The sequence below is a fragment of the Mixophyes fleayi genome, chromosome 6, assembly GCF_038048845.1.
Source record: "Mixophyes fleayi isolate aMixFle1 chromosome 6, aMixFle1.hap1, whole genome shotgun sequence".
Lineage (NCBI taxonomy): Eukaryota > Metazoa > Chordata > Amphibia > Anura > Limnodynastidae > Mixophyes > Mixophyes fleayi.
Genome location: NC_134407.1, coordinates 97,502,354 through 97,515,398, shown reverse-complemented (window position 1 = coordinate 97,515,398; position 13,045 = coordinate 97,502,354).

Below are 13,045 nucleotides of genomic sequence, written 5' to 3'. Positions count from 1 at the left end.
AACTCATTATTTCCAAGACTAAACATATCGTCTTCCCCCCTTCCAAGACTCTCCCACTTCCCCCTCTCTATTTCTATTAATAACACAACCCCCGTTTCTGTCCCTCAACTCTTGGGGTCATCCTTGATTCTTCCCTCTCCTTAAAACCTCACATTCTGTCCCTCTCAAAATCCTGCTACTTCCACCTTCGGAATATATCCTAGATACGCCCCTTTCTCACCACGGAAGCCACAAAAACCCTTGTTCACTCGCTTATAATCTTTCGCCTTGACTACTGTAACCTAATTCTCTCTGGCCTACCTGATTCTCACCTTGACCCTCTTAAGTTTATCCTCAATGCTGCTGCCTGCCTCATTTTTATCTCCCACCGCTCTATCTCTGCTATCTTCCTACAACAGTCGCTACATTCGCTGCCCATGGCCTACAGAATTAAATTTAAACTCCTCACCCTCACCTTTAAAGCTCTTAATGAATCTTCCTCTCCCTACATCTCCAATCTCATCTCTACCTACACTCCTAGCTGCCCCCTCTGCTCTGCCTGTGATCGCCGCTTCACTACTTCACTGATCACCTCTTCCCCCTCCCGTCTCCAGGACTTTGCCCGGGATGCTCCCGAGCTGTGGAACGATCTTCCACGTTCCATCAGGTTAGCATCTACTCTCAATGGCTTCAAGCATGCCCTTAAGACTCATTTCTATATTCAAGTCTATCAGTCCACCTCCTATCTCCCTTGTCCCGGCTCTCTCCCCCAGTTAGTACTACCCTATTTGTGTCTCCCCCTTTTCTTTAGGATGTAAGCTCTCAGGAGCAGGGCCCTCTTTCCTTGTGTGCTTCTTCTACTATTCCATCACCCTCTGTGGGTCTGCTTCCTTGGCCTGCTTCCCTAGCCCTGTTTTCTTAAACTTCTCGCTGATTTCTGCCATCACTTTCACTCATTGTCCCAGAAATAATTTGATTTGCATTACCATGTTACCTGTGTGTGTGTGTGTATATATATATATATATATATATATATATATATATATATATATATATGTTTATATATTTTTGTTCTTCATATTTTATTCTTTATGTATCATGTTGTGTCATGGGTCCCTGTTTTCTGTCATGTACTGCACTGCGGACCCTTATAAATGAAAGATAATAATATTAAAAGTATGTTTATGTAGGTCCTGGACAATCAGTTGCTGGGTAGAGATCATGCGACAAAAGAGTGTTGGTTGATCTGCTGCTAGGTAGTGAGCAGTAAAGAGTCTTGCAACAGCTGATAAGCAGCTGCAATGGAAAATCCCTGCTAGCAGCTCAGAACACAGAGACTCAACAACACTGACATATAGCAGAATCTGGAATGGATTCTGAGACAACAGAGCAGCAAAAACATAACATAATCTAGAAAAAGTTTCTTCATGGATACATGCATCACATTGTAAGCCAGAGACCTAGCCAGAAGCAGATCAACAACCTTATAAGAAATGGACCAACAGGCTCCTGTTATGCACCTATATCACCAGTTACCAGATCAAAGAGATGACTCTTTGAAGTAGCCCTCAAAGCATGTTACAGCCATAGTAACCCCCCTCTTACTCTGTCCTAGGAGGGATTTAGAGCTACCATGTGCACAAGAAGAACATGTGGTCTACAACCATTTTCTGCTGCTTTCTGTTCCCTTGCCAGGATGGAGCCTAAAGAACAACAAAGAGCAGGACATGAATATACATAAATAATACTAACAAATACAGTTAAGCATAATAGTAGACATGGGGAAAACAAATCAAAAGGAATGCTTGAGCAATTACACATTGCACAAAAGCAATTGTACATTCCATGGGAAAACTTGCCTTGAAAGCCATTGCCATTTTAAATGTCCTCTTCAAAGTCGCCGAATATCGGTGACTTGCAGAATCCGCTGCTTACTACATTTACCCCATATGTATGTGTAAACAATCAGCATAGAGGTTACACAAAGAATTCAGCATAGAACATCACAGGGGAATTCAAGGTAGACAACTTGAGACATAGGGTAGAGAGGACACTGTCTGTGATAGCCTACATTCTAGAGGGAGGAGATTGTGAGTGACAGTAGGAGTAAATAAGACATAATTGAACGTGCTGGGTGGAGGAAGTGGATGGAATGGGAACGAGTGTCTACAAATGAGTAGGGTAGGCAAACATGAAGAGGTGTGTTTAGAGGGAGTGTTTGAATGATTTTAGATTGGGAGAGAGTCTGGAGGTGTGAGGTAATGCATTCCAGGGGTTGGGACAGCCTGAAAGAAGTCTTAGAGATGGGAGTGAGATGAGGTTATAAGAGGAGAAGTGTAGGTACTTGGTGGAGCAGAGTAGACATGCTAGGATGTATCTTGTTACAAGGTCAGAGATGTAAGGAGGTGAAGTGTTAGTCAAAGCTTTGCAGTTTTAATTGAATTCTGGAGGACATGAGGAGCCAATGAAAGGATTTACAGAGTGGTGCAGCAGATGAGTAGCATGGGAGAGGAACATTAGTTTAGCAGCAGAATTCAGGATGGGTTGTAGAGGGGAAAGGCATTTGAGGAGAAGATTAGTAAGAAGGAGGTTACTGTTATCAAGGCAGGAGATAATGAGCGAGTGGACCAGGGTTTTGGTCAATAATGACACCAAGGCAACAGGAAATGGGTAACAGGGGAGAGCATGATGTTGTCAACCAAAGCTAATGAGCTTTGATTTGGTCATATTAAGTGTGATGTGGTATTGGGTCATCGGGTGGAATTGCCAGAGAGGCAGGTGAATACACAGGATAACAAGGAAAGAGGAGGGAGAGGTATATTTAGGTGTCATCTAAATAGAGGTTGTAATAGAGGCCAAGGGAGAATATGAGTTCGCCTATTGATAAAGTGTAGAGGGAGAAGAGTAGAAGCCCAGGAGAAGTGCTGTGAGAGGACCTGTTACAGTGCTGGAAAGAACCACCTGGCTGGGGTAGCAATCAATAACGCAACACTTCCGGCCAAGCCGTTACATACTAAGCAGAGTGGTAGTGAGTTAACAGCTGAAATAAAAGGATTGTAGAAGGTAGCATAGTGATGGACAAAGCCAAAGTCAAAGGATTGGAGAGAGTATAATAGTGGGGCACAAAGCGGAGGTCGAAGGTTTGGAGAAGATGGAATCGTGATGTGCAGTCCAAAAAAATCAGTCTAGCACACATGACATATGTATCTATACACCCTAAAATTACTACATTTCCAAATAGATTGAGGTACATGAGAGATTCTAATCCCAATACCAGAAGTTAACTGTGAAATATAGGTCCCCTTTTATTTTTGAGCCCCTGAGATTGGGAATTGACCAGGTATGATATGCACAGCTACGAGAAAGTTTATGTATATAGGAGTGAGCACTGCCACAGATACCAGGGGGTGGTATATGGAGTAAAACATAGAAGCTTTTCACATACATAATATGCCAGCACCAAAATGCTTGTGTACTATGAAAATTATGTATCTTCAAATATAACTTACTGAAACTGTATTGTTAGAATATAATTCTAAACAGTTAGAATGTAACACTTATATTGCTTAAAATTAACCAAATACGTAGCAATAATAAAGTGAAAAAATATATCAATACAGCTTATCAACATAAATTATGGGCCTGATTTAAGTTCGAACTCAACTTGTGGTTTAAAAAAGAACACTGACCTTGAGCGTAATTCCGACCATATTTAAATTGAAGTGTGTCGGGATGAAAGCATAAATCTGATATGATGAAATAGAATATTGGATGTCAGGGCCCAAATAAAACATTGCATTGATACATAAATGAACCTGATTTTCAACTCAGATAAATGTATGACCAAATGTTTTTAAAAAGGAAACAATTAGCCCAGTAGGAAGTAATTAAGCTAGGCAAACCCTTTGTGAGGACACCAGCTTAAGATATGCAGATTACAGACATCCATTGTTTTTGATCATGTATCCCACTAGCTAATTGACTTCCTTTCAATAGATATTGTAAACACAAACTTAAGCTGGGTACACACTACACTGTTTTCATCCAATAATCGGCTCAAACAGCCGACATACGACCGCTCGTTCAAAAGTCGGGTCAGTGTGTGTAGTGGCACGATGGTCGAAAGTCTGCCCAAATGGACGATTGTCGCCTCATTTGGTTGGTCATACCATTTAATATTTTCGTTCCAATCTGGTTTCCGTTGTGCAGTGTGTATAAACTTACGTCCGATCCACGACAATCCTCCGATACTTCCTCAACCTGGGGTGCGTGTGTATGTAAATTTTTTGATGTCTGTCCCAGTCCCACGTGGTGCGGATGATGCCTGTCCCAGTCTATGTTGGCAATGTATTCATATTTACTCTTTCTAAACTTTAACCTTTATAAACTATTAAAGTTATATTAACCTTTATTAACTTATAATTGAGAAGTACCCAGAAGAAACCACACAGTGTTCATGCAACATTTTGATTGCCGGAAAAAAGGTACAAAAATGTTTACACACACTGAAAGATCCACATGAGAAGTGAGCGCGCCCATACCAATCAGAAAGCAGAGTACTGCAGAGTATTATTTTTAGTATTTAGTATTTTTAAAGGTGCTACTGGTTTGTGGCAGAACAGGTCTTGATGTCGCTTGGGTTTCTATTCCCTTTGATTTCTTTATCTACGATACAAGGAAATAAAAAAATGTTTACCATTTAACTTCTATATCTGTAATTTATATTCAACGACATAAATACTCTCATTTTCTCACCTTGCACACTGCTCAAGATCAGTTTATATTTTGGTCCCTGTGGCGAAATTGCAATAATAGCGGGCTTAACCTCCATACATTCTGGAAAACAGGCGCCATTTTGGTTATTATAACGGTACAGGTATGTGCCCAAAGCATTTAACTGTCTACACATGTTCACTGAAATACCTTTGTGTAGAACTTCTTTAGTATATTTTTCTTTTTCAATTTTTTCTTGTTTGCTAACAGGTGTAACATTAGTGGTATCAGTGGTATCTAAACAGGCCTTCTCACCGTTAATTCTTCGTTCTGACATAAAAAAATTAGGTTTCAAATTAGGCGTTTACATTGTTTTATGTGACACTAGAATTGTCACTCACCGGACTGTGAGTGCTTCTTCCCGGACATTTAGGAACCGTGGTCGTCCTCCATCCTGAGGGACTGCGCATGCGCAGCCCTTTCTAAACCTTCAGTGTATGTTCCTTTAACTTAATTGGCAGATCAGGCAACCTCCCTATATTAAGCACCTGTGGTCATCACCACGTTGCCTGATCTTGGAGTCTCATTCCCCATGAGTCTCTGAAGGTGTTCCTGTGTTTCCTCGTTTATTCAGCCCAGCTGATTCCTGTGGTTTCCAAACCACTTCTACCTCTGTGGTTTCCAAACCACTTCTACTACTGTGGTTCCCATACCACTTCTACCATCTACTGTATCATCGTGACTGTGAGCTGATTCCTATCCGCTGCCTCCGTGCACTACAGTCTGCTAACCACTTCAACTCTACCATGTATTATTGGGACTGTTAGCTGATGCCTATCCGCTGCCTCCGTGCACTACAGTCTTTTATTCACATCCACTCACCTGTTCATGATTGTGACTGCTAGCTGATTCCTATCCGCTGCCTCCGTGCACTACAGTCTTCAACCTGCAACTCGTCTGTGTTTCATCATCGTGACTGCTAGCTGATTCCTATCCGCTGCCTCCGTGCACTACAGTCTTCAACCTGCAACTCGTCTGTGTTTCATCATCGTGACTGTTAGCTGATTCCTATCCGCTGCCTCCGTGCACTACAGTCTTCAACCTGCAACTCGTCTGTGTTTAATCATCGTGACTGTTAGCTGATTCCTATCCGCTGCCTCCGTGCACTACAGTCTTCAACCTGCAACCCGTCTGTGTTTCATCGTGACTGTTTGGCTGATTCCTATCCGCTGCCTCTGTGCGCTTCAGTCTTCAGTCCTTGTCAACTCTCCCGTGTTTCCTTGAGTCTGCTGCCACTATTGCTACCCGCTACTCTCCGTGATCAACAGTTCCAGTTCAACTCTGCTCTCCCGTGTCCCATCGTTACTGCACCTGCTGGTTGCTATTGGCTACCTCCGTGTTCCCGCAGAGACCCGCTGCTGCTACTCCTCAGCGCTACTCATCCATCTACTGCTGATCCGCTCTCCACGCTTTCCTGTGTTCCCTGCTGGTCTACCTACCTGTGCGCTGCACCTACTAGACCACCACTTCACCCATCCAGGGACTTTGCATCCTGCCGGCCTCCTGCCGTTCAGGTATCTCTGCACTCCTGTCTGACTGCCTTCTCCTGAACCACGGTATGCATACTTCTCATTGACTGTGCTGTGTATTGCATACCTTGCTGGACTGTGTTGGTTCTCCTCTGGAGTTTGCTATCCGCTGAGTCTATTGCCATCATTGACTGTGTTATCTCGTGCTGGATTACTTCAAGAGACTTTCTATATTGGCAGTGTTGTTCAGTCATATATACATTTATATTGTGCATATTACTGTGGATCAAAGTCAAGGTGCCCGTGTATATCTTGTGTTGCAGTCTCTCCCCGTGCACCTCCTCACCTATATATTCAGTGATACAACTTGCTAGTGGCAGACCACTGACCCCTGTTTCCAGTTTCACCTGTTCCAGTATCCTCTCACATAGCAGTGGTACAACTTGCTAACGCAGACCACTGACTCCCCGGATACCTCCACTTGGATTCCATTCCTTCACTCAGACAGCGGTACAACTTGCTATCCGCAGACCGCTGACTCTCATCACCTCCTCGTTTCTGTTGGACATTCCTCCTCACTATAGCAGTGGTACAACTTGCTACCGCAGACCACTGACTACCTTCACGTGTCCTTTGTCCATACAGTTCCTCGTGTATTATTATCTCCATATTGCCAGTGCTGCTAGTCATAGACTTTCCTGAGCATCTCTTCATCTGCCATTTCCTGTTCCGTGATCACCCTGCTACCAGAGTACCATATTACCACCTATACTGCTCTGGTAAGCCTATCACCTGGTGATCCCTGGGTAAAGACTCCTAGTGCCCGTGACAGTAAGATCAGGCCATGACAGACCCAGATACGGAACCTACCGCTAAAGAGATGCTGCAGCATCTGGTCAGCCGTGTGGAGCAACAGGATGCTCGCCAACAGCTGTTACTTCAATGTTACCAATCGTTAACCTCCCAAGGAACATCTGGACAGACTGTTACAGCTAATATTGAAGCTCCTGTGCTTTCCTCCGTTTCCCCAGTGCCATCCCAGGTGTCTACAGCTCCTACGCTTCACCTGCCTACTCCGTCAAAATATGACGGGGACCCCAAAACTTGTAGAGGTTTCCTTAACCAATGTTCAGTCCATTTTGAACTCCAACCTCAAAATTTTTCTACCCATCGTTCCAGAGTGGCCTATCTTATCTCCTTGTTTTCTGGACAAGCCCTGGCTTGGGCCTCCCCTCTGTGGGAAAGAAACGATCCAATTCTACAAGATAGTGCCAAATTCATTTCCACGTTCCGAAGTGTGTTCGATGAACCAGGTCGTGTGACCTCCGCTGCTTCCAGCATTCTTCGTTTGCGACAAGGCTCCCATACAGTAGGACAGTATGTCATTCAATTTAGGATCTTAGCCTCTGAACTTCAGTGGAACACTGAAGCATTAGTTGCCGCCTTCTGGCAGGGGCTCTCCGATAAAATTAAAGATGCACTGACTACCCAAGAGCTTCCTTCGTCACTAGAAGATTTGATCTCTCTTTGCCATCGTGTAGATATGAGATTTCGTGAAAGAGAGTCTGAGAAAACAACGGCTGTCAAAGCACCTCTTCGTTCAAACCCTCAATTTCGTCCAGCTCCATCCTCTGTTATTCCCATGGAGATAGGACGTTCCAAGTTATCTTCAGAGGAGAGGAAACGAAGAGTAAAGAATAGACTCTGTATCTATTGTGCTGATTCCACGCATATGCTCAGCTCTTGCCCTAAGAGATCGGGAAATGCCAGGCCCTAACTAGTTCTGGAGAGGTGAAGTTAGGGTCCCTGGAGTCCTCTCCATTGTCTATGAAATCTAAAGTCTGCGCTTTTGATGTTACGATCTCCTTTGCTACCAAATCCTTTGAGTCACAGGCATTGATTGATTCCGGAGCAGCAGGAAATTTCATTTCTAAATCACTAGTGAATCAATGGTCCCTACCAGTGATCACTTTAAAAACACCCATTACTGTGACGGCTATAGATGGATCACGCCTCATCAATGGTCTCATCACCCAGAGTACGTCTCCAGTAACCCTTCAGATTGGTGTACTACACCATGAAGAAATTTCGTTTTTAATTCTTCCAGTTACGACAAGTCCGATTGTCTTAGGCCTTCCATGGCTTCAGTGTCACTCTCCCCAGATTGACTGGCGCACCCCTCAAGTTACGTCTTGGGGGTCTGAATGTCACCATCGTTGTCTCTCTCAAGTTATTCCTCTTAAAGTACAGCAATCTTCCATCTCATCTTCCTCCCCGGGACTCCCTCCTCAGTATGCTTCATTTGCCGATGTGTTTGATAAAGCTCAGTCTGAACGTCTTCCTCCTCATCGTTCTTGGGATTGTCCGATCGACCTTCTACCTGGCAAGACTCCTCCCAGGGGTCGGGTCTATCCTCTCTCGTTACCTGAAACTCAAGCCACATCTGAGTACATACAGGAGAATCTCCAGCGTGGGTTCATTCGACCTTCCACCTCTCCCGCTGGAGCTGGGTTCTTCTTCGTCAAAAAGAAGGATGGATCATTACGCCCTTGTATAGATTTTCGTGGACTCAACGCCATTACTATCAAGAATCGGTATCCCATTCCGCTGATCACTGAGCTATTTGATCGCATCAAGGGAGCTCGGATATTTACTAAGTTGGATCTTCGTGGTGCCTACAATTTAATTAGAATCCGTTCCGGTGACGAATGGAAGACCGCGTTCAACACCAGAGATGGGCATTACGAATATTTAGTAATGCCCTTCGGGCTGTGTAATGCCCCCGCTGTTTTCCAGGGTTTCATCAATGAGATCTTTCGGGACTTATTATATGTATGTGTCGTTGTCTACCTGGACGACATATTGATCTTCTCACAGGACCTGCCTTCTCATCACCAACATGTGGCAGAGGTCCTCTCCAGACTACGGAAAAACTCATTGTTCTGTAAATTGGAAAAATGTTCATTCGAGTTACCCCAGATTCCATTCTTGGGGTATATAGTTTCCGGAGTTGGCCTGAAGATGGATCCAGACAAAGTAAATGCTGTACTACATTGGCCTCAGCCAACTACTCTTCGTGCCATCCAGCGTTTTTTAGGTTTTGCCAATTACTATAGACGCTTCATTCAAGACTTTTCATCCATTGCATCTCCTATTGTGGCCCTAACTCGGAAAGGGGCTAATACTAAGCAATGGTCATCTGAGGCTCTCCAAGCCTTTCAAATCCTCAAAGAGTCCTTCTCGTCTGCTCCCATTCTGCGACAGCCTGATGTGACACTCCCCTTCTTCCTAGAAGTAGATGCCTCTAATGTGGGCTTAGGAGCTATTCTCTCCCAACGCTCGGAGCAACAAAAATTACATCCTTGTGCCTTCTACTCTCGGGGTCTTCTGCCCGCAGAAAAAAATTATACTATCGGGGACAAGGAGTTGCTGGCCATCAAAGCTGCATTAGAGGAATGGAGATACTTGTTGGAAGGAGCTCGCCATCCGGTGACGATCTTCACGGATCATAAGAACTTGTCATATTTGCAATCTGCTCAATGCTTGAACCCTCGTCAAGCAAGATGGTCTCTTTTCTTTTCCCGTTTTGAATTAATTATAACCTTCAAACCAGCCGCTAAGAACAAGAAAGCTGACGCTCTATCTCGAGCTTTTGTGACGTCCTCTGATGTAGAAGAGGTTCCCAACCATGCTATTCTAGACCCCAAATGTATTTCTCTGGCTGCTTCATCCACCAAAATGCTACCATTTGGGAAGACCCTCGTGCCTCCTACTCTGAGGAGGAAAATCCTTTCGTGGTTCCATGCCTCTCGTTTTTCTGGACACGCCGGTGAACATAAGACCTTTGAGATTCTCTCTCGTAGTTACTGGTGGCCTTCAATGAGGAGAGACGTCAAAGAGTTTATTGCTTCCTGTGATTTATGTTCTCAGTTCAAATCCTCCCGCAGAACTCCAGCAGGGTTGCTGCGACCACTACCCATTCCGTCCAAGCCTTGGACCCATATTAGTATGGATTTCGTTACTGATTTGCCACCAAGTAAGAATCACAATACTATTTGGGTAGTGGTAGACAGATTTTCGAAGATGGCTCATTTCGTCCCTCTGTCCGGTTTACCTTCCTCGTCTACTCTGGCTGAACATTTCATTAAAGAAATCTTCCGCATCCATGGATGTCCGTCTGAGATTGTGTCAGATAGAGGAGTACAATTCGTTTCCAGATTCTGGCGGGCCCTTTGTAAAACCTTGGGCATACGATTAGCACTCTCATCGTCTTACCATCCGCAATCTAACGGACAAACGGAACGAGTCAATCAAGATCTTGAGACTTTTATTAGGATGTTCTCTTCAACCAACCAAGACAACTGGGTAGAATTGCTCCCTTGGGCTGAATTCGCCCATAACAACATGTACCATGAGTCATCATCCAAAACTCCATTCTTTGTGGTCTACGGTCACCATCCGTCTTTTCCGGAATTTCCTGCCCTCCCGCCCACCCAAGTTCCTGCTGTGGAGACTGCTTGTCAGACCTTTAAAAATATCTGGTCTCAGGTCAAAACCTGTTTAAAGAAGACATCTAACAAATATAAGTCTTTCGCAGATAAGAAGAGGCGGGCTATTCCACCACTAAAAATTGGAGATCGTGTCTGGTTATCTACCAAAAATATTCGTTTGAAGGTTCCATCTATGAAATTCGCCCCTCGTTTTATTGGTCCATATAGGATCATTCAAGTTATCAATCCAGTATGTGTTAAACTTCTTCTTCCTAAGAATCTTCGGATTTCCAATGCCTTCCATGTGTCCTTGCTCAAACCTCTCATCATCAACCGTTTCTCGACTCCTCCCTCAGCACCGCAGCCAGTTCAAGTTCATCAGGAGGAGGATTTCGAGATTACTGAGGTATTGGATGCAAAAATTTCGCGAGGAGTCCTCCGTTTCCTCGTTCATTGGAAGGGCTTTGGTCCTGAAGAGCGTTCATGGATCAAAGCTGAAGATCTTAATGCTCCTGCCCTTCTGAAGAAGTTTTATTCCAAAAATCCGGACAAGCCCGGTTCCAGGCGTTCTGTGCCCACCTTTAAAAGGGGGGGTACTGTCACTCACCGGACTGTGAGTGCTTCTTCCCGGACATTTAGGAACCGTGGTCGTCCTCCATCCTGAGGGACTGCGCATGCGCAGCCCTTTCTAAACCTTCAGTGTATGTTCCTTTAACTTAATTGGCAGATCAGGCAACCTCCCTATATTAAGCACCTGTGGTCATCACCACGTTGCCTGATCTTGGAGTCTCATTCCCCATGAGTCTCTGAAGGTGTTCCTGTGTTTCCTCGTTTATTCAGCCCAGCTGATTCCTGTGGTTTCCAAACCACTTCTACCTCTGTGGTTTCCAAACCACTTCTACTACTGTGGTTCCCATACCACTTCTACCATCTACTGTATCATCGTGACTGTGAGCTGATTCCTATCCGCTGCCTCCGTGCACTACAGTCTGCTAACCACTTCAACTCTACCATGTATTATTGGGACTGTTAGCTGATGCCTATCCGCTGCCTCCGTGCACTACAGTCTTTCATTCACATCCACTCACCTGTTCATGATTGTGACTGCTAGCTGATTCCTATCCGCTGCCTCCGTGCACTACAGTCTTCAACCTGCAACTCGTCTGTGTTTCATCATCGTGACTGCTAGCTGATTCCTATCCGCTGCCTCCGTGCACTACAGTCTTCAACCTGCAACTCGTCTGTGTTTCATCATCGTGACTGCTAGCTGATTCCTATCCGCTGCCTCCGTGCACTACAGTCTTCAACCTGCAACTCGTCTGTGTTTAATCATCGTGACTGTTAGCTGATTCCTATCCGCTGCCTCCGTGCACTACAGTCTTCAACCTGCAACCCGTCTGTGTTTCATCGTGACTGTTTGGCTGATTCCTATCCGCTGCCTCTGTGCGCTTCAGTCTTCAGTCCTTGTCAACTCTCCCGTGTTTCCTTGAGTCTGCTGCCACTATTGCTACCCGCTACTCTCCGTGATCAACAGTTCCAGTTCAACTCTGCTCTCCCGTGTCCCATCGTTACTGCACCTGCTGGTTGCTATTGGCTACCTCCGTGTTCCCGCAGAGACCCGCTGCTGCTACTCCTCAGCGCTACTCATCCATCTACTGCTGATCCGCTCTCCACGCTTTCCTGTGTTCCCTGCTGGTCTACCTACCTGTGCGCTGCACCTACTAGACCACCGCTTCACCCATCCAGGGACTTTGCATCCTGCCGGCCTCCTGCCGTTCAGGTATCTCTGCACTCCTGTCTGACTGCCTTCTCCTGAACCACGGTATGCATACTTCTCATTGACTGTGCTGTGTATTGCATACCTTGCTGGACTGTGTTGGTTCTCCTCTGGAGTTTGCTATCCGCTGAGTCTATTGCCATCATTGACTGTGTTATCTCGTGCTGGATTACTTCAAGAGACTTTCTATATTGGCAGTGTTGTTCAGTCATATATACATTTATATTGTGCATATTACTGTGGATCAAAGTCAAGGTGCCCGTGTATATCTTGTGTTGCAGTCTCTCCCCGTGCACCTCCTCACCTATATATTCAGTGATACAACTTGCTAGTGGCAGACCACTGACCCCTGTTTCCAGTTTCACCTGTTCCAGTATCCTCTCACATAGCAGTGGTACAACTTGCTAACGCAGACCACTGACTCCCCGGATACCTCCACTTGGATTCCATTCCTTCACTCAGACAGCGGTACAACTTGCTATCCGCAGACCGCTGACTCTCATCACCTCCTCGTTTCTGTTGGACATTCCTCCTCACTATAGCAGTGGTACAACTTG